The sequence below is a fragment of the Vombatus ursinus genome, unplaced genomic scaffold (genome assembly GCF_900497805.2).
Source record: "Vombatus ursinus unplaced genomic scaffold, bare-nosed wombat genome assembly UNPS02009824.1, whole genome shotgun sequence".
Classification (NCBI taxonomy): Eukaryota; Metazoa; Chordata; class Mammalia; order Diprotodontia; family Vombatidae; genus Vombatus; species Vombatus ursinus.
This window is the reverse complement of record NW_020949602.1, coordinates 8181322-8202657: the sequence shown is the minus strand read 5'-3', so window position 1 is coordinate 8202657 and position 21336 is coordinate 8181322. Positions and strand designations below refer to the sequence as shown.

At 44.0% G+C, this 21336-nt stretch overlaps 1 long non-coding RNA gene across 1 annotated transcript in view; it reads left to right on the top strand.

Annotated features, from left to right (window-relative positions):
- The first annotated feature begins 5992 nt into the window (after positions 1–5992).
- LOC114036264 overlaps positions 5993–21336 on the top strand; it is a 78910-nt gene continuing 63566 nt past the window's right edge. Inside the window, exon 1 of the long non-coding RNA XR_003568319.1 lies at positions 5993–6324. This is a non-coding gene — a long non-coding RNA (uncharacterized LOC114036264). The remainder of the gene's footprint in view (positions 6325–21336) is intronic.

The following is a 21336-nucleotide window of genomic DNA, read 5'->3' as shown; positions in this document are numbered from 1 at the left end:
ACACTGGAGAGCAAGTCCAGTGACAAGATGCAGTCTCCTTGATGTCAGAGACGCCTTTGCTTTGCCCGGCATCCCTAGTGCCACACAGTGGCCCCTCCATCCAGAAGGCACTGAATTGTTCGTGGCATTGTTGAATTGATACCTGAAGGTTTTACTATGTTACAGCATGTATTACTGCGTAATTTAACTTTTTTCTCTCTCATTATGTCCCAGTTAAGACTTATATGGATTGAGATAGAGTAAAGTGAACAGACCCAGGAGGAAAAAATGACACCATAACATTAATATTGTTAAAGTGAACAGTTTTGAAATGTTTAAGGATACTGACAATCCATGATAGACCATGACTCCAGGGGACCCACGAGGGAGATGCCACCCCTCTCTCTCCTCACTGAGAGAACCAGTAAGAAACTTTTCTTCTTTTCCTGGTCTTCCTCTTCCCCTCCCATCAGTATGTAGGAAGCCTGCAAACTTCACTAAGGGAGGCAGAATACTGCAAAGAATGAAACGCAATTTGGGATATATGGGCATTTAGTTCAACTAATTTTTAGAAAGGTTTTTTTTTTTAAATCTCTCCCCCCACCACACACACACCTGCAGTGGGAGGATGTGAGAGATGGAAAAAATAAATGTTTGATAATTTAATTTTTTTAATTTTAATTTTTAAAGAAGTTTATCTGAATAACTGGGAAGAAAGGAGCTGCTTTTTTTTTTAAATCTTTCTTTCTCAAGGTCAATATATAGTTACTAGGACCATTGATCTTAGTGATTCGAAAGTGATGAAGTACTATTCAAGGTACTAATCCATTGAGGGGATTGGAGAGATTTTCATGGTAAATAACAATGTTGCAAATAGATCTAGCTCTTTCCCAAACTAAATGTGTCTTAATTTAAAAGTTATTGAAGTGTTTGCTCAGGCCATCATCCTCTAGTTCCCTTTCTCCCTGGCAGCATCTGAACATAAATAATGACTCACCAACCCCACTTTTACAAGCACCTGTATTGTTTGCAGAATTGTTATCCTCTCCGTTTGCTCATAGCCTTTGTTTTAAAAATTGCTTACTTGTTGTAGAATGTTACTTCTTAGCTTATGCATGCACGGGGTATAAAAAGGAGCAAGGCTCTCAGAGTTTAGAGAGAGACAAATTTAATTTGCTTACTTGGAAACACCACAAAGTTGCTCAAATCTTTGTTACTTTTTCCTGTGATAAAAGAAGTTTGCTATGTGTGAGTCTGAAGTAGAGACCTGGGAAACATTATTAGTGACAGAGCAAATCAACGGGAATGTGACAGCTTCTAGAGTTTGTTGTTCAAGATTCTTTTTGAAATCGATATAATTCAAGGGATAACAAACAGGAGATCATTTATGGCTAATACAAGTTTATTCATGTTACCAAATAATTCACCTACTCATTTCAGACCAGGACAAAATGACCAAATGAAGTTAATGATCAAATTAGACTTTGTCTTTAAGAAAACCTCAAGCTTCCCCCAAAAGCTTTGCATTGTATTGTGTTGCGTTGTGTTGTGTTATATTTTACAGACGTCAGAGTGGTGACAGATCCAGGTTTGAATACAGGAAGATATGTGGGCAAGTCTCTCCTCTGACACCTGCTGGCTATGTGGCTACGTCCTGGGCACATAACCTCTCATTGCCCTAGGCCAGGCATCAAACTCCAATAGAAACAGGACTACTAATCCAAACATAAGGATCCCTACTAGCTGCATATTGACTTAATTTTAGGTTGTAATATATTTTATCTGTATTTTTATTAGATGTTTTAACTGTAGTCCCAAAGTGGAAATTAAGGGGGTGCCCACCTACTGGAGAATGGCTAAATAAACTGTGTCATGTGAATGGAATGGAATATTAATGTGCCCTAAAAATGATGAAATGCATGATTTTAGAGGAAACTCAGAAAAAAAACTCTCTGAACTGATGTAGAATGAAGTGAGCAGAACCAGGAAAACAATTTAAACAATGACAACAACATTATAGAGAAAAGCCACTTTGAAAGACTGAGGTCACTGGTTAGTGCAATGATAAGCCTTGGATCCAAAAGAGTGAAGAGAAATCATGCCATCGTCTCCTACCAGAGAGATGATGAATTTAAAATCCAGAATGAGATATGCGTTTTTGAACACCACAAATGTGAGAATTTGTTTTGCTAGACTGTGCATGTTTGATGAGAAGTTAAAAAAAAATCAGTTTGGGAAGAGCAGTGGGAAAGATAATAATGAAATGTTTTAAAAGAACATGGAATGTTAGAACACAGTGTTAGAGAAGGGAGGAGCATTAGAACATAGAATGTCATAGATGGAAGGGGTTTTCCTTCAAACAAAGATGTTGTCATTTAAAGGGGCTTTTCTTAAGACAGGAATTATATAACTGAAACAATTTTAGAACAAAGAATGTTATAGTAGGAAGAGGCCTTAGAATATAGAATGTCATTATCAGGAGGGGCTGTAGTACACACAGGATGTCAGAACTGGAAGGGGTCTTAGTCATTCAGTCATTCAATAAGCTTTCCTACTATGTGCCAGGCACATAGACACTCCGGATACAAAAAGAAGCAAAAGATGGTCCCCTCTCCCAAGGAGCTCATAATCTAACGGGAGAGACCACAAGCAAACAAATGTGGACAAACAAGCTATATATAGCATAAATAAGAAATAATTAACAGAGGTAAGGCACTAGAATTAAGAGGGTTTGAAGAAAGGCTTCCTGTAGAAGGTGGAAATTTAGTTTGGAAGTGAAGAAAGCCAGAGAAGCCTCAGGGATGATCTAGTTCAATACTCTTCACCAGACAGGTGATTCAATCAAGTCTCAGTAGCTTGAGTTTGGGAAGGAAAAAAAAATGCCCCAGAAAAGTTGTTACTTTGGAACTGATGACTTTCCTAGATAAATTTTGTGAATGCAGACTGTGCTATCCCTAACTTACATCTATTCTAGGAGGTTAAACCTAAAATACCTGCCCCCTCTCATATCATATCAAGCTTGAAATCCCTAGGACTCTAAATCGGAACATTGAAACAGCTGCCCCAAACACACTTGGAGTCAGAAATACTACCCCTGGGAAGGGACAGTGTGTTGAAAAACACCATTTGGCTATCATCAAGGACTTGGTATACAGCAAGCAAGCAAATCAGAGAGCTGTTCTCCACTCTAACCCAGTAGGCCACAGTCCTTTGTATTCAACATTTCCAAAAATCCAGGCCCTAGTCTAGCCAACCGACACAATCATTTCTTTCACTGACTCAAGTCCCAGTGCATCCTTGTCTTAGATTAGAAAGTGGTCATCCTGAGTCACTGTGGCAAGATTAAGAAATTAATGGTGAACAACAGACACAAGTCATTTGCTCTGTTCCTCCTCCCTCCAACCATGGAGACTGCACAGTCTGGTAAAATCTGTGGGAGTTCCGGAGACCTGGCCTTGCCAACTGAGGGTCAGCTAAGCAGCATTCTAAGGCGTCAGAAATGGACTTTAGTGAGGGGTTGCATAGGATGTTACAGAATTAGAGATTTCCTTAGAAGGAATCTTGGGAGTCATCTGTACAACTCGACCATTTTATGGCTGTGGAAACTGAAGCCTGGAGGTGACTTAGCGAAAGATCCCAGAAGCAGGAAGTGGCAAAGATGAGATTTGAACTCAGGACCTCTCACTCCAGGTCCACTGGCTTTCCCCATCATGTCCTGTTGCCCTCTCTGGGATTTAGTGTTCATGTTTCTCACAGAGACTGATGTTGACAAAATGCTACCTCTGACCTTTTATCTGGAACTGAGTAGGGATATGATTTCATTTCATTCGCAGTGGTCAGCCTTTGTCCAAGTAATTAACTTCTTACAAACAGTAGGTTTCCAGATTCTAGCCATCTCTCTAACAGTCGATTTCTCCCTTAACTTAGGATTGTCCCTGGTCACTTTCTCGATGTGGCCAAGTACAAAGTCTCATATCTGGCCAGCTTCCTCAGCTACAGCTGCTCATGTGTGACTGATTATGTGGTTAACATCTTCAATGCTACAAATAAATTCTGGGAAAAAGGTTGTCCTACTGGGTGTGGGATTGGGCTCCTGAAACTCTCCCCCAACTACTCCAATCATCCTTTGAAACTGGAAAATGCCAGACTCCCTGCTCGACCTGCTTTGGGAGAGTAATAATAGCTAGCATTTATATAGTGCTTTAAGTAATATGAAGTGATTTATAAATATTATCTCATTTTATCTCATCCCAACAACCCTGGGAGGTAGATGTTATTATTATCCCTGATTTTTACAGGTAGGGAAACAGAATTAGACAGAGGGTAAGTGACTTGCTGAAAGGTCATGTCAGATTGGAACTCAAGTCTTCTTGAACTCCAAGTCTGGAACCCTATGCATGGAGCTAGTCTAAATATGTCAGTGATATTAAAAAAAATAATGGGGAAGTTTTCTCTCCTCAATCCTACTAACCTCTTCAAAACCTTGATGTTTTATTCTGTGTACATCCAGTCCATAATTTCCTTCACATTTTATAATGTTCTCTTTCTTTTCTTGTCCTTCCTCTCTTTTTTCCTTTTTATTTTTTTCTTTTCCTTTTTTCTTTCATTATCCCTTCCTCTCTGGTGATTTTTCTTCCCCTTTCTTTTTCCTCTTCTTCCTCTTCCTTCCTTCCTTTCTCTCTCTCTCTCTCTCTCTCTCTCTCTCTCTCTCTCTCTCTGTCTCTGTCTCTCTGTCTCTCTCTCTCTCCTCTATCATTATATAGAGAAAAGGTGAGATTTGGAGGTGTTGTGACTGTTTAAATAAGCATATTAAGATACCTATTAGTGGTTGGCTTGATTAGCTGCCTCGCTAGAAGAAACCCTTTCCCTCCATTGGTCCAGCATCAGCGGGGTAGCTGGGAGCTTCGTAGGTCACGAAGCCTGCCTGCACTGACTGCAGAGACACAGCTGCTGGGGCTGGGGCTGGCACTGTCTCCCTTCCTCTCCAGTCCGGTGATGGAACAAGGAGCTCGGCCCCCAACCCCCATATACTTGCACCCCAGATGTGCCAGCCTTCTTTTCCGTATGAGTGGTTTATTTGTTGGGGAGGATTATTTTATTTTATTTTATTCTATTTTTAAGGCTATGGCTAACCGAGGCAGGTGATGCGGGAGCAGACAGAGACAAGACAGAGGCATGGACACGCCAGGGCACACAAAGCCCGAGTCAAGGGCTGTTCCCAGGGTGGGGCTTTGAGGCCAGGGAGAAGAGAGGACCCGAGAGTCTTCCCAGGACCATCTTGCTCTTCGGGGAACCTCGGGTAGCCATTTTCTAGAGTGATTTTGGCTTTTGTCAAGGATGCAAATGCAATGCTTGCAAATGATGGGGTCCTCCCTTGCTCCCCTATTCTGCTCTGCATACCCCGAGCCCACTCCTGCACAGCCCGCAATTCGGGGGGAGGAAAAGCGTAGCTAATAAAAACGATCAGTCAATAGGCATCCAGGGTGCCGTTCTCGCAGCCCGGTCCCCCCCCTCCCCGCCTTGCCCCTCGCCACTGCGTTCAGTGCAAGAGCAATCGGGGCTCGGGTGGCGGGTCTCCCCCTTCTCCGCCCGCGCCGCAGCGGACGGCGCGTCAGAGTCCCCCCTCTGGCGCAGTGCATGCTCGCCCGCAGCAGCCGAAGGATGCGGGCGAAAACACTGGCACGCCGAAAAACGGGCCCGCAGCAGTGGCCCGGGCCTCGGCCTCGGGCAGCCTGTGGGTGCTGTCGCTTTAAATCGCCCACACGCGCGTCCACACACTCACACACACACACACACGGAGACACACACGGGCAGACACCCGCGAGCGCGCCCCCCTCCCCATAGCCGCATGGGCATTCCACACGTGTGTGCGGGCTCGCCGGGCCGTGGCAGGCATGCGGTAGTGCTTACTGTGTACGAGGGGGAAACAGAGGGCCCTGTCCCCCCGCCCATCCCCACCCTTTCCTCCAGCACCCCGACCCACCGCCCCACCCTCACCCTTTGCTGTGGGACCCGCGCCGGCGATGCAGCCTGAGGAGAAATCAAGTCTGAACAAAGCTAGACTGAGCGACAGTCACGTCTCAGGGCAAGTGACTGGCGTTGAGTGCAGCCTCTGGAAGGAATCCGATCACTTACAAGCCAAACAAAGCCCGCTTTCCTCTCGGTCACTTATTTATTTATTTATTTATTCATGTTTTAAGACGGGGGAGAAATGCGCACTTTCGGTTCAGCCCGGCTAACCCTCTACCTCGCCGAGGCGTACGCGTGTGGACAGAAGCCTGCGGCGGCTGCGATTGCTAGGGGGAAGGACGTGCGGTGAAGACATGCCCGGGGAAACGTCTGAAAGTAAGGAAGGCGTGAGACGGCCTCTGCTGTGTTATATGTTGTATGCCAAGCATGGAATGAGTGCCTGGGTTCTTGGTCAGAATGTCTCTGCTCGGTGCAGCGGGGGTGTAGCGCGGGGCCAAAAAACCAAAAACCAAACCCTAGTCTGGGAGCCAGGACTACTGGGTTTGCGTCCCAGCTCTGCCCCTAAACAGCTGTGTGACCTTGGGCCAGTCACTTCCTCTCTTTGGGGTGCGGTTTCCTCCTCCTTCCCATGAGGGGGTTGCGCTCTCGGGTCCTATCCAGCTCGAACATCGTCCGATTCCGGGCTGGTAGTGAGGAAGCTAGGTTCTAGAGCTCTCCCTCGTTGTAAATACACGTCTATACCCTTAGAATTAGAAAATTGATGACTTCAGCGTTCGGGTGGCGGTAGCACCCAGGAAAGTACCTGCAGGAAGGGTTGTTATTGGTTCGTCCCCGATTTATTCCGCATGGAACGCTATTTGAGGAGGAGGGTCACACAATCTGATTATCACATGATGGGAGAAGGGGGTGGGAAGCTGACTTCCTTAAAGGTAACGGCCAGGATCTGCAAGGAGGAGTTTCAGAAGCACTTTAGGCTTATAATACTCCAGTTTATTTGAAAAGTTACAGGCTCTGTCTCCTTAGGAGGAGTAAAAGACTCAAGTCTGATCACTGAGCAATGGAAGTAAGAAAAAACGATTTGGAGAGAGGGAAAAAATTCCTTGGGAGGGAAATTTTAATGAATGAACGAATTAATGAAAAAAAAACACTATTTATTTAGCATTTACTACATGCCAAGCATTGTGCTAAGCTTTGGGGGATATAAAGAGAAAACTGAGAATTTCTGGCTCTTAAGGGGCTCACACTCTCTTGGGGAAAGAATGGACCAGATTATTTGGTTAATTTCCATGCTGTCTACTTCTACTGTGTAGAGGAAGGGCAAGGACAGGGCCCAGTCTGGGACCACAACAGTGCATGCACTACAGGCCCCATACTCCACCCTAGGTACAGGAATAGCAGACCTGATCAGCCTGAAAGAGATTTGTTTCTGTTTCTATTGGCTGGCTTTTGTGATGGTACATACACTACTCAGCTGTATGATTAATACCAGACCCCAATGTTTTCTAACTCAGTCAATCTGACCCCCTTCATTAGCTACAAAAATGGGAAGGGGGAGAATTCGGCAGAACCAGGGCTAATGTTTTATCTGGTCCAATCGTGCTCAACAAGTATACATGACCTTTTCAGGGGAGAGGGAAAGAAAAAAATCTTTGAAGAAACTCTTTGAAAATATCAGGTCCCTTAAGTGAAGCTAGCTTATAACTATGTCTCTATCCCATTTACTCTCTTCCTTGCTGTCCACCTCCTCTCCAACCCATCACCTCCTTCTTTGAGGAGCTCAGAGTGTGATAAATACAGTTTGGTTCCAAAGCTCTTCTTGGCACTGTCTCCCATCTCGTCAGGAGTGGTTTAATGAAAAATAAATGGGATTCTGGGTCTGATTTTGTGGAACATTCTGAGTCTTCTTCCTGCCTCCTCCCTGTCCTGTAACCCCTCTGGGCTTCAGTTTCTTCATTTAGAAAATAAAGACATTGGCCTGGATGACCTCTAAGGTCCCTTCCACGTGATTCACCTCCTAGCTTAATGAAAAAAGGAGTCTGGGATTGAGTGAAGGAGATATAATGCCTATGGAGACAACTCCACGGTTCTGTTTGGGAGTTATGGTAGGGGGAACAAGGTAGTTTTGATAGAAGTGTGGGTATTAGGCTGTTCCAGTATGGAGTTAGGCAGGGACCTCCTTAATGCTAAATACTGGAATCCTGGAAGAGTTAGGTCATTGCCCCCTCCTCTTTTTAAATCCATACAACTTATTAAAACTGAATTTGCTTTCCTCAGCTGGATGCCAGAGGTGTTAGAAATGTCAGCCAGGTGCATCTCAGGCTGGGTTTCTCCCCTGCCAGGCCCAGGCAGGAGAAAAGGGAAGTCTGATGATTTTATCCTTGCAGGCCAAAGATTGAGGGGGTTCTAGGTAGTACCAGATGCTGGTAGAAGTGCCCAACTCTGACCAAAGCATCCTGCCTGGATCCTGAAGGCAATTTTCTTGGATCCGAACATGACCACAATCAAACATCATCCCTCAGTCAATCTAATTAACACAAGAATTAAATAAATCCCAAATCCTCGGTTCTGTGCCCTCTATAGCTACCCTTTACCTGCTTCCTCTCCTTCTGACTTTGGGTGGGTGGGCTATATTGAAACAGGAAGCACTCCCAAAATGGCCTTAGCAAATAGCCAGGGTTGCAACAATCTCCCCCCCACACACACACCTTAATGTGAAAGCAATTGACCCTTCCTCTTTCTCAGCTGATGATTTCCCAAAGCTGAAACTCTGAAGAAATTATCAGAATAGAACAGAGACTATGGCATGGGAAATAAAGAAGCCCCCTATTTCTCCTCCCTGCCAAAATTCCCTTTCTATCCTTTCCCACACTACACACCCTCCCTCCATCCTTTTAAAAAATAAATAACTGTCCTAGTGTACTTTTTTTTTGCAGGGGGGAATATCCTGAGACCTCCTATATGGAGAGGTCTGGAGACTATTTCATTTGCCCCTTTTAGTACAATGATTTCTCTCAGACAGTCCTAGCTCAGTGTACTAAAGTGATCAGATTCGAAGGGAACTTTCTTGTAAGGAAAATACTGTAACAGAAAGTTCAGCAGCCAGGTGGGTTATTGTTTCCAGCCCTAGCTCCAACCCCTCCCCCAAGTTAACTCCAACATGGAGGGAAGGGTTGGGGAGCTAGGATCATGAGAACTGGGGGCTTTAGGACTGAAAGGAGGATGTATTCCCCTGGTAGGAAGAGAGAGCTGAGGAGAGAGCCCAGAACCAAGTGGGGGAACATGCAAAGAGAGTATTCCCCCTCTTCCCTCCCTTGCCCTTCCCCAGAAAAATCCTCTCATGAGAGCTAAAAGGAGACGCTGTTTCTTACTTTCATCTTGAAAGTTGTAAAACTTAATTCTTCTGAATGATCTTTCGACAAAAGATGGTGAGATACACAACACAGTAGTGTACTTTGAAAGAAAGGCTCTCTAACTCTCTCAACTTAGTAATGGCAACCAGTGAAGTGAAAATTTTTCTCCGCTTCCCCCATACCCTCCTTCTATCTCCTCCCTCCCCCAAGTAGGAACCCTGGAAACTTGGCCAAGACTGGGCCTAGATCTAAACATTAATTTGTGATTAAACCAACTCAGCAAACTTCTTGCCAAACTCATTTCCAGGGTGTCTTGTAAAAAGAGGCAGTAAGTTTGGGTTGATTTTTTAAAAATTCATTTCATGTATGCCTGATTATTATGACTCCTATTAATATTTTTAAAGTCTGGTGATTTAAAAATTGTTGTCTTCCAGTGAAGTGGATCCTATCTAACCCTTCTCTTGTCCCAAGCCCTGGCACAGAGAGCAAGATTCTTTCAAGAAAAGAGTCCTCTTCACCTCACACTTCTAGAGTTTGTGAGATTGCAATATATCTCCAATTTTTAAGAAACTTTTCACAGAAGTAGAGTCTCTGAGAGTGACTTTCCATCAGTGCATGGAAAAGCAAATCTTCTTTCAAGATAGGGTCCAGCTGAAGAAGGCGATCAACGATTTAAAAAAAAAGTGTCCCTTTCCAATTAGTAACTGAACCACAGTTTTTAACTTCTGAACCGCAAAGTCTTTCGATTGTGGGGCTGCGAAGCCCGTAGATTGGGGTGACTGACTCCCTGGAGGCCGGCAGAGACTATGAAAACAACAGACCTCCAGGGTTGCTGGGAGAAAGGCAAAGTTTTCACCACTTCTCTGCAGCCAGATCAGACTTCCCCAGGACCAGTCGCGCGCGCACGTGTTTTGTAACTGTCTGGGGTGGAGGGAGTGGGGAAGCTGGGAGTGCCCCTCACACTTTGACACGGAATAACCATTCTGAAAAAACCTTTACTCTCTAGCTGGATGGTAGGATCGCCTCAGATCTTGGGAAGGTGTGTGCAGATACACGTTCGTGGGTGGGTGCCCATTCTGGCCAGACACTCGGGCTCTGAGAGCAAAAAATTCGTCCAGATTCTGTCCACATCCTTCCTCGGATGTCTGGATTTGGACACACCACGAAGCCTTAGCGTTCTCTCTGTTTACGTTTTGTGTGTTGCATGTTAGAGGCACCGTCCCGGACGAGTTTGCCGCTTTCCAGTTTCACGGACACACGGGTTTCGTGGGGCTCTGAAAAGGTCCCGCAGCTGCAGAAATCAGGACAAAAAGTCGGTAGCCCCGGCAGGGGTGAAAAGTTTGCAAAGAGATGTTTGTAGAGATCAAGAGAGTAATCTATTTACAACTCCCCTTGTACCAACGATTACTGAGCTAAGATGCGTCGGCCGCCGCGCTGGGGCTTTTTGCAGACTTTGAGGCTAGTTTAAAATGTTTGCTCTAGGAAAGCAGGGGGTTATCACCACAGCCCTCTTTCTCCTCTTTACATCACCTCTTAAACCTAGTAACCCGGCCTTCCGACGTTCCTGTCCCTTGTGAGGACACCCCACAAAATTTGGCGGTCTGTTAATATTCCTCTCCAGAGCTATTTGCAAGTTTATTTATAGTTTCTCCTGCGCCGGGACACGCTTTAGTTTCTAATTGTGCGGCTTATAACCGCTGCGAGGGTTAGTCATAGGGGAGCCCTGGAGCAATTGACTGGTTTTCACCCTAAAGAAATGTGTAAAGGGGTGCGGAAGTCACATTTTATTTTCCTGCCGAATCTCGAATCTCCTGTCCCCTTTCCCCCGGCACACTCTGATAATTTCTTGGCACTGAGCAGCTGCATGGATATAGGAAACACTGATGTACACGGTCTGTTATCTTTGTTTAACATCAGGGGGATTACTTCAACATGCCAATTCCAGTTTGTTTTATGAAAGAAAGAAAGAAAGAAAGAAAGAAAGAAAGAAAGAAAGAAAGAAAGAAAGAAAGAAAGAAAGAAAGAAAGAAAGAAGGAGAAAGAAAGAAAGAAATAGGGAGTAAGAAATGGAGGAAGAAAAAGTAAGAAACAAAGAGAAAGAAAAGTAGAGAGAAAAGAGAAAGAAAAGAAAGAAGAGAAAAATGAGAGAAGAAGAAAGGAAGAGAGGAAAGAACGAGAGAGAAAAAGAAAGGGCAAGCTGCACAAGCTGTAGGACATAATCAATGAACCCCGATATCAACTGCCTTTTCTTTCTGTCCCCACTCAGCTCCCGAAAGCAGGTTCTCGGTTCCTTAGTCCACAGACATCCAGAGCTTCGGGACATCCCAGCTCAACCAGTCTGCCTGTTTGAACCCAGCCGACCCTACTAAGACAGCTGCCGGAGCAAAGAAAGTTCTTGGGAAGGTGGAGGAGGTCACCCCTTGTCCGTCGGGTGCCTTTAAAGCGAGTTAGAACTTTTTCGAAGGACTGTGTTTGTGAATGAGCCTATTTTATCCCTACTTTGGGACAGTTTCAAGCAATACGAAGAAATAGGCAGTTGGGACTTACCCGACTGATCCTTTTCTGTACACTAAGGGATTACATTTGGGCCTTGTTGGGGCGGGGGGAGAAACAGTCGGTTAAATTTCTCTCTCCCCTACAGGTCTTTTCTTTTTCTCTTTCTCCCTCCTTCAAAATGGGGGTAATAGCCTCATCTTAATTTGATTAGAAAGTTTCCAAAAGATGACAGTGGATGCAGAAAGCTGAGGTTGAAATAAATCGAGTTGGGACATCCCACTCCCTGCCCTTCCTTCCTCAGCAGCTGTTCCCACCGGTTTGTTCACTGGAAACCTTAAACAGCCTCTTGAAATGGACTAAAAGCTTTCATTCCAAGGGTTTTGTTTCTGTTTCTCAAAGAAAACGCAGTGAACTTTGCAACAGGCTTTGCCTCTCAGCGATGAACTATGGGACATCTGATTGCCTTTGGGAACGAGGGAAAACTTTAACTTCACGGGGTTTTGTTTTTTAAAATGAGACGTCGGCTGGAGTTCTCTGTAACCGCTGTTAGTCAGTTTCATGGATGACCATTTCGACCTCTCCAAAGATGCAAATGAAAATGTTCTGGACCAGGTTTCCGGACTGGGTAAGGCGCAGTATGTACGAGATTATCGCTAAAAGAAGAATTCTGAAATTAGTTCTTTCCCTAAAGGACTTGCAGCTATTTGATTTCCCCATTTCTTTTTACCGCGCTACCGGAACGTCAAAAGACGATTTTTATTAGCGACAGTAGAATGAAAACCTCTAGTTATTGGAGTTCTTCCCACCCCCGATGAGCTGCTCCTTCTACAATGAGAGAAGCAAAACAGTAGTCTTCCTAGAGGTCATCCACCCTGGGCTGCAATTGTTGGAAACTCCTCTCAAATTTTCCTTAGTTCCCGAGACCGACACACACACCTGGAACCACAGGGCGAACAGCGACTGTCGAAATTCCCGCCGCAGAGCCCACTATTAAAGGAGCTGCCTTAGGAACTCCAAACTATCCTTGCTCTGTTACTCCCTCCCCGGCCCCCTCCCCCCCCCAACAAACACACTACCTCCTTCCTCATTAGTTTCTCCAAATCTGGGGCAATAAAGTGTAAAATGAACCAGTTCGTTCTTTCTTGTCTTCTACTCCCCCAAGCCTTCTTCTGGCTGGCTGGCTTTGAGTGAAAGCTTGAATTTGCTTTATCTCTAACACCATAAAAAGAATGGATACTGTATGAAATGACATATGAAAAGCACTTTATACAACTTAAAGCATTAATATGTTTGCTATTACCTATACATATATATATGCTTAGTTATCTAGACCCATGATTTTATAGGGTTAGGGTACTTCAGTTAAGGTATACCCCTCTACTACCTTATATAAGTGCCCGTTCTGTAGTTCACGGTGGCCCAAAGCACAGAATGGTTAATGACTTGTCCAGGGTCACACTGTCAGTATGTGTCATGGATGGGACTTGAAACCAGCCCAGTCATCCGGTGACTCTGGGTACGGCTGACACACTCCCTCTTGTCCTTCTGCTCAATCAGCTAGTTGGGATGCCAGGTGAACGTGATCACCATGGGGGTCTATCCCAGACTTTCTCTTGTTTTCTTGTTGTGGGGCCTGGGACTGGGACTGAGGAGGCTGGTCCTGAATCTGTGCTTGAGCCCAGAAGAAAAGTGAAGGGATTGAAGTAGTGGTTCGGATGAGGACTGCAGCTCACCTTCCCTCCCAATAAAGACCTTCTTCTTGTCCTGCAGGTGACTCCTCCCTTGACAGTTCCTTCCCTCTCCCCTGCCATGTCGTCAACATCCCAAGTTGCTTTTCAGCCTCTACTCTTGAACTAACCAAAGGGTCTTATACTTTATAACTGGAAGGAACTTCAGTGACCAACTAGTCCAACTCTGAGTCTTGGACATGACAGGTACTAGTGTGTAGTGGAGAGAATGCTGGGGTTCCAATGGCCACTCTGATACAAGCTTCTGAGACCAAGGTCATACTTCTTGGGGCCTCAGTTTTCTTCTTTGTAAAATGGGACTCAATAATACTTATAGTAACCACCTTCCTGGGTTGTTGTGAGGCTCAAATAAAAGAATGTTTCTAAAGAGTTTTACAAACCTTACCTATGAATGTCAAAAGCATTTACTATGTTCCAGGTACAGTAACAAGCACTGGAAATGTAAATACAAAAATCAGTGACAATCCTTTCCAACAAGAAATTTACAATCTAATAGAGGAAACAACTCTTAGAGCTACATGACCCTGGGCAAGTCACTTAATCCCAGCCTGCCTCACTTTCCTCATCTGCAAAATGGGGAGAATAATAGCACCTACTTGCTAGGGCTGTTGTGAAGCTCAAATGTTTAAAGTGAGTTGCCAACCTTAAATCTAGAAAGATGGGGACTGATAGTCAGAGAAGCCTGCTTTGGACACGTATCAATGGCAGCTTTTGGTAGGTTAATAATTAAGAATCTCTAGTAATTAGAAAGTTCCTCCTTATATTTGCCTCGTAAGTTTAGAGATCATAGAATACTTAGAGATGACTTAGTCCTTCCTCTTCATTTTACAGAGGAGAAAACAGGCCCTAAGAGGATAAGTGACTTGCCCAGAGCTGCACAGGTTTAATCACCGGTAAAGTCAGGATTTGAAGCCGCCTCCTTCTTTGCCTATCTGCCCAGAACGCTCTTGTCCCTCCTACGAAGCATCTTCCCCTCTGCCTCCCCCCAGGTGCTGCCCCCTGGGGTGGGAGTGGGGGCTGGGGCCAGCTTGGGTTGATCCCTTTTAATGATCTCTCCAGTTGCCTGGGCTCTCTGATTAAAAGTACCAAGGGAAGGAAGGAAGGAAGGACCAGGTTAACCAGGCGGAATAGAGACAGCGCAAGTCTGAGCCAACCCTGGAGCCCCAGGCTGATCTTGCTGCAGTGAATGAGCCAGGGCGCCACCTACAGGCAGATTTCAGGTAGCGTCCCAGAGAAAGGCCCCTCTTTTCTTTGCCTCAAGGGCCGGGTTTCAGAACTGGACTGGTGCCCGGCGGTTTTCCCTAAGCCTGTGGCTTCTGGTTCTGCCTGGAGAGCAGGGTCTGACGGCTGCGGCGGGGATCTTGAGGCTGAGGGGGAGGGGCGTATATGTGTGTGGGGGTGGGGTGGGATGTATATGTGTGTGTGTGTGTGTGTGTGTGTGTGTGAGAAAGGGAGGCCAGGAGGGAGGAAGAGAGAGAAAGGGAGACAGAGAGAAAGAGACTGTGTGTGTGTGTGTGTGTGTGTGTGTGTGTGTGAAGGGGGGTGGGGAGGAGCCAGGAAGAGAGAAAAAGGGAGAAGCAGAGGCAGGCAGACAGAGAGATATTTGGATATGGGGTTAAGCAAGTAGGGCCAGCAGACTATGTTATATAGTGGGAAGCACTCTGGATTTGGAGCCAAGGGATATAGGTCAAAATCCTAGTTCTTCTACCTTTTCTTCCATGTCCCTGCACAAGTTGCTTAACCCTTTCTAGACCTGTTTCTTCATCTGAAAATGAAGGGGATCCTACCACATTAGTTCTCAGGTCCCTTCCTCCTCTGGTTCCTTCACCCGAATGGGATTTTGGTTGACAAGATCTGGTTTCTGAAAATGTTGGCCGGGCTTTGAAATAGTGAACATATCGCTGGATTTGGAGTTAGAAGCCTTGGGTTGTCCTGGTCCTGCTAGCAATAATTTTAAAGAACAGTTAGTAGTTGTCATTTATGTATGGTGTTAGTAAGCAACTAGGAATTTACTTTAAGCACTTTCTATCCACTATCTCCTCTGAGCCTTACAATGAAGGAAGGTACTACAGATAGTATTATTTCCATTTTTACCAATGAGGAAACTGAGGCTGAGAGATTAGATGAATTCCACAGTCATCTGTCCACTACAACTAGCTGTGATATGTTGAATAAGGTTCTGGTCTAGCATAAAGTAGGGACTTTCGTAAATATTTATTGAATGGTCTCAACCCTTCAGATACTCAATTACCCCTTCTGTAAACTGGAGATAATATACACTCTTGTTTACCTGGCAAGGTTGATATGAGAATACAAATCAGTTGCCAAGTTCTGTTCATTCTCGACCCATTTCTCTCAGGTGCTTTCCCTTTTCTCCACAATCAGGGCCACCTGTCTAGTTCCAACCCTCAGCATCTCTCACCTGGCAAGAGTGCTTCATTTCATGTTCTTGATGCCATCCTTCTCCCTTACCAACTGACTCTCCCCATAGGCGTCCAAGTAATCTTCCTGAAGCACAGATCAGACCATGTAAGCACCCTACTTTGTAACATTCAATGGCTCCCTATTACTTCTGATTCCCTACAGACTCTGTTTTCAGCCAACTTTTCCAGACTGATTTGTTATTTCTTCCCTTCATATAAAGAAACTGGTCTGCTTCTGGTTCCTCACTCCCTCCTCCCTATTGTTTCTCTGAATCCTTAGCCTCTTTCTTCAATGGGCAAGTCAAATGCCTCTTTTATAAGAAACCTTTCCTCATTTCCCTAAGTGTGAGTTTATTCCCCCCTAAATTATCTTTATTATTTTTATTCATCTGTTTACTTGTGTCCCCCAATAGAACTTAAGCTCTCTTTAGGCAGGATCTTTTTAATTTTTGCCTTTGGGTCCCCAGCAATATCTTACACATAGTAGGTACAATATCTTATACATAGTAGGTACTTAATGAATTGGATTGAATAAGGCATGACTCTTAACCTGTGGCTCATAAGTTCATAGGCAGATTTGGGGGTCCCTGAATTGAGATAGGAAAAAAATGACATCTATATTTTCACTAACCAAATTGCATGTTTATTTTCACTGACCTATAACTGAAAATTAGCATTTCCTTCCCTTATGAAAGTAAGTAACAAGGTAAGAGAGAGAAAGAGAGAGAGAGACAGACAGACAGACAGAGAGACAGAGAGAGACAGAGACAGAGACAGAGATGGAGAGACAGAGAGAGAGAGGCAAAATGTTAAGAACCCTTGGAATAAAGTAATAGGAGGGACTGAGTGCTGAGCTATCTACTCAGATGTTTAAAAGGGTCAGTCAAAGCAGTCAAGTTTTACAATTGGACCCAGACCTATGATTTGAGTGGTGTAGGAAGCTGCCTGGGAGGAAACCCCTCCACCAGTGGAGATGTGCCACTCTTTTGTATTCTACAGTCTTAGAGCTGCTTGATCTCTCTAGGAGGTAAAATGACTTGCCCAGGGTCATACAGCTAGTGTTTTATCAGAGGGAGTACTTGAACCTGAGTCTTCCTGGCTCTGAGGCTGAACCTCTATTTATTATGTCATACTTGCCATTAGCCATATTATTAATATAATCTTATTCTGCCATCTTTCTTCACTGTCAGTTTCAGTTTGACAATATCCTAGACTGAAAGGTGTGAGAGGGTGTCAAGAATCTATGTCCAATAGGAAAGGGCCCAACGATTATTAATGGATAAAAAAGAAATCATTATACTAAAGGGAGGGTATTACTGTCATCAGCGGCAGGGAAATTCTGGTAAATATTTAGTAATGGGCTCTCTTTTTTAAAAAAAAGAGCAAGTAGGACAGACTTTTAAATATAGCCTGAATTAATAAGATTTTCTCCATCACTTCCTTGTATCAAACAAGCAGCGAAACCACAAACCAAAACCTGTTTTATAGTGTTTGCTAATATCTAAGGTATAAATGCTCCCTCTAAAAATGCAACAATTTTTCAACAATTAAATTCAACCATGAAATTTTCAGAGGAAACATTTTGATAGGGAGCACATCCCTAGCTATAGGTGACTCTCAGACATTTTTCATGGTCTTATATAGCTGATAAATTAGAAAACTGTCATTGATCTTAAGGAGCTCATCCTACTAGCTTCTCTTAGCTACTTTCTGTTTCGTTTATATAAGGGCTCAAGAATACAAAGAAACCTGGAAAGATCTTTTTGAAATAATGCAAGGGAGGGGGAAGCAGAACCACAAGAATGGAGGGGATACTCACTTTGACTGTGGAGATGGAAAAAGCAAATAAGAATGAAGGGACAAAGTAAATAAGAATGAAGGGACAAAGAAAGACTACTGAGGATGATTCAGGGCACAGCTTTGTCACCTTTTGTTTGTCATGGACTCCTCTGGCCATCTGGGGAAACCTATAGATCCCTTTTCAGAATTATATTTTTAATTGCATTAAGTAAAATATATAGGCTCCCAAAGGAAACACATTTTCTTCAAATGTCACTTGCAAAACATTTTTAGAAACACCAAGTTCATGGAGCCTTCATTCAGAACCCCTGAATTGAGATAGGAAAAAAATGACATCTATATTTTCACCAACCAAATTGCATGTTTATTTTCACTAACCTGTAACTGAAAATTAGCATTTCCTTCCCTTATGAAAGTAGGTAATAAGGTTAGATGAGAGGGAAGGACTGAAAAATTGTTGCGCACCTTTGTGCATGGAAAATAACGACTTTGAGGGTAAATAAAAACTAAGCAAGTTTAGTTGGTTATTTTGATGTTCAGTGTTGTTTTCTATTTTTAAAGAATTTAATAAACAAGAGTAGAGAAAGTAGGAGAAATAATAACATCTTGGAGCCTTCTAAATGATTTACATCCATTATCTAATTTAAGCCTAGACAAGTCTACGAGTGTTGCGTTTCTGATTAGGATTTAGAGCTGAATGACTGGGGCGAGGGGAGTTGAGGATTAATTTTTTTAAATTGGAGGGTCCTGCGGGCCCATTCTCCACCGAGGAGGGCAGACGGGGAGAAACCGACAATGCTTATACCACTGGGAGCTGGTGAATTTCCCCTGGGGAAGCATGAGTCCTCTTTCCCACTTTCTCCTCTCTCTCTCCCCATTTTAGTAGCTCTGACTCTCCATCTCAGATGATTAGAATCATAAGGGAGCTCAGACGTGGTCCTGTCCAGCTCCCTCCTTTTATAAACGAGCGAAGGGAAATCCAGAGAGGCTGAAGAGCTTGCTGTAGTTTATAGCTAGTGAAGAGCAAAGCCAGGACAGTAATCCAGCTCTTTCAACTCCAAGTCCAGTGAGCCTTCTATTGCATCACACGACTTTCCCAGCCTCAGTCCTTCCCTGATGGTAAATTGAAGAGGCTATAATAAAGGCAGTGTGGGGCAGTGGGTACAGACTTGACCTCAGAGTTAGCCTCTGGGCAAGTCCTTTCCTCTCTCAGTGCCTTATACAGCAATCACATGCCTTGAATCGTAGGGAAGGTGCAGCCCTACATCAGTAGAGGGAATTTCCTCAACCGAGAATTCTTTATACTAATGAAATCGCAGAAGGAGAGGCCACCAGATGATGACTTTTTTGACCATAGACCCTCAAGAAAGCTATCTTCTAAGATGGAGAGATTGGCAAAATCAAGATTCAAATCCAGGTCTCTTGACTGGATCTGCAATTCCCAACTTACTTTTCCTCTAAAACACAAAAACCCATAACATTAAAAGACCCAGAAGCTTGAAGGAGAAAAGATGTGGGGCTAGACTATGAACTTTGTGAAAATACATAAATGACACCCACTTCTTTCCTCTACAGAGGGGATCTTAGCCATTTTTGTGTCATAGACCCCTTTGGCAGGCTAATGGATCCTCTAGACCCCTTCTTAGAACAATGTTAAATTACCTACATACATAATTGAAGAAAATCATACATTTCAGTTAGAAGTTAATGGAAATAAAGATAAAATAAATAAATAAAATATTTATACTTAAAATAAAGAAATAAGAATAAAGATAATTTTTCCCCATCCAAGTTCATGAACCCTCTCATATGTATGGAGGAGGCCTGACTGCCTTTTGCCTTTCTTTATATCCCTAGCTCTTAAGTATAATGTCTGGTACATGTTTTTTCAGTTGTGTCTGACTTTCCATGACCGCATTTGGGGCTTTCTTTTCTATGAGGCAATTAGGGTTAAGTGACTTGCCCAGGGTCACACAGCTAGAAAGTGTCAAGTGTCTGAGGTCGAATTTGAACTCAGGTCCTCCCTGACTCCAAGGCCAGAGCTCTATCCACTGCGCCATCTAGCTGCCCCTTATTTGGGGCTTTCTTGGCAAAGATACTGGAGTGGTTTGCCATTTCCTTCTTCTGCTCAAGCTCATTTTACACGAGGGAAACAGGGTGAAGTGACTTGCCCAGGATTACACAGTTTGTAAGTGCCTGAGGGCAGATTTGAACTCAGGAAAATGAATCTTCCTTACTCCAGGCCCAGTGATCTAGCCACTTCACTACTTACCTGCTTAATAAATGTTTATTGACTGACTGACGCCAAGTTAAGAAGCCCGGCTCTTTTGCATTCAATTAATGTCCATTCTCTTCAATCCCACAAGCACCTACTAAGTTCAAGGCACCATGCTAGGAGTTTGATACAAACACAAAAGGAAAAATGGGTCCTGCTGTCAAAGAGTTTACGTTCTATTGGGGAGTATAAGTACATGCATAATAAGAAGGACTTGATAAGTAAATACCAGATGACTTGGGGAGGAAAAGATACTAACAACTCAAGGGATGTGGGAAGGCTTTCTGTAAGTGGTGGCATCAGAGTTGTACCTTGGAGAAAACATTTGCTAATTTGTGATGGAGGGTAGGCATCACTTCTGTTTTACTTCTAGCCTCCACAGTCTGGTCATGTGATTTTATATTTTCCACCACAAAATTTCACTATAACTGATACAAATGCTTGGAGCTTTGCTGTTGAAGGAATTTACCATGGTTCTCAGGCTCAGGGGCAGCTAGGTAATTACTGAGGTGTTCTTAATCCTGCAGTTTGGACGGAAGTGCTGGAGGCAGATGCTGGAGCTCAGGATGGTGGCTCGGGGCCATACCATTGAGCTTATTCTCAAGGAGTTCTTGATTTAATGGGGGTGGAGCTAGGGAGGAATACACAATTTACTACGACCCAAAAAGGGAAGCGATCCTCGTGGGGGGGGCAAAGGAAAGCTTATGAGGAGCTTGAAGCTGAGAGATCACCTCCAGCTGTTGGGGGTGAGGGTGAGGAAGTCGGAGGAGGATTAAAATCTAAATTCATAATCAAAACTTCTGGCCATGCGATTCCACCTCCCTCCCCTCACCCTCAAGCTACTTTGTAACTTGGTACTCTGGATGGAGCACCCTGATTGCATATGCTACATCCCGGCTAGCCTGATGACATGCATATTCCATGCTTACCTGGTCCACTTACTGAACTACGTTTACAAGAATTTTCATCTGTCATTCATGCCGTTATCCTCAGTTATGCTTGTTTTAAGTTTCAAATGCCTGGGGTGGGGGTGGGGACTGGGTGAGAGAGTATTGGAAAACTGGGAAATTATAGTCCCTGGTTCCATTTGTACACACACAGTCTTAAGGTCAATAATAACCTCTTTACAATAGCTGGGCTGCTCACATTCCTGGAGTGGCTGCCTCCACCTACCCTACCAATCATTCAATCTATCAACAATTATTTATTAAGGGCCTAAGTGTCAGGCACTATATGCTAAGTTCAGGGGTGTGTGTGTGTGTGTGTGTGTGTGTGTGTGTGTGTGTGTGTGTGTG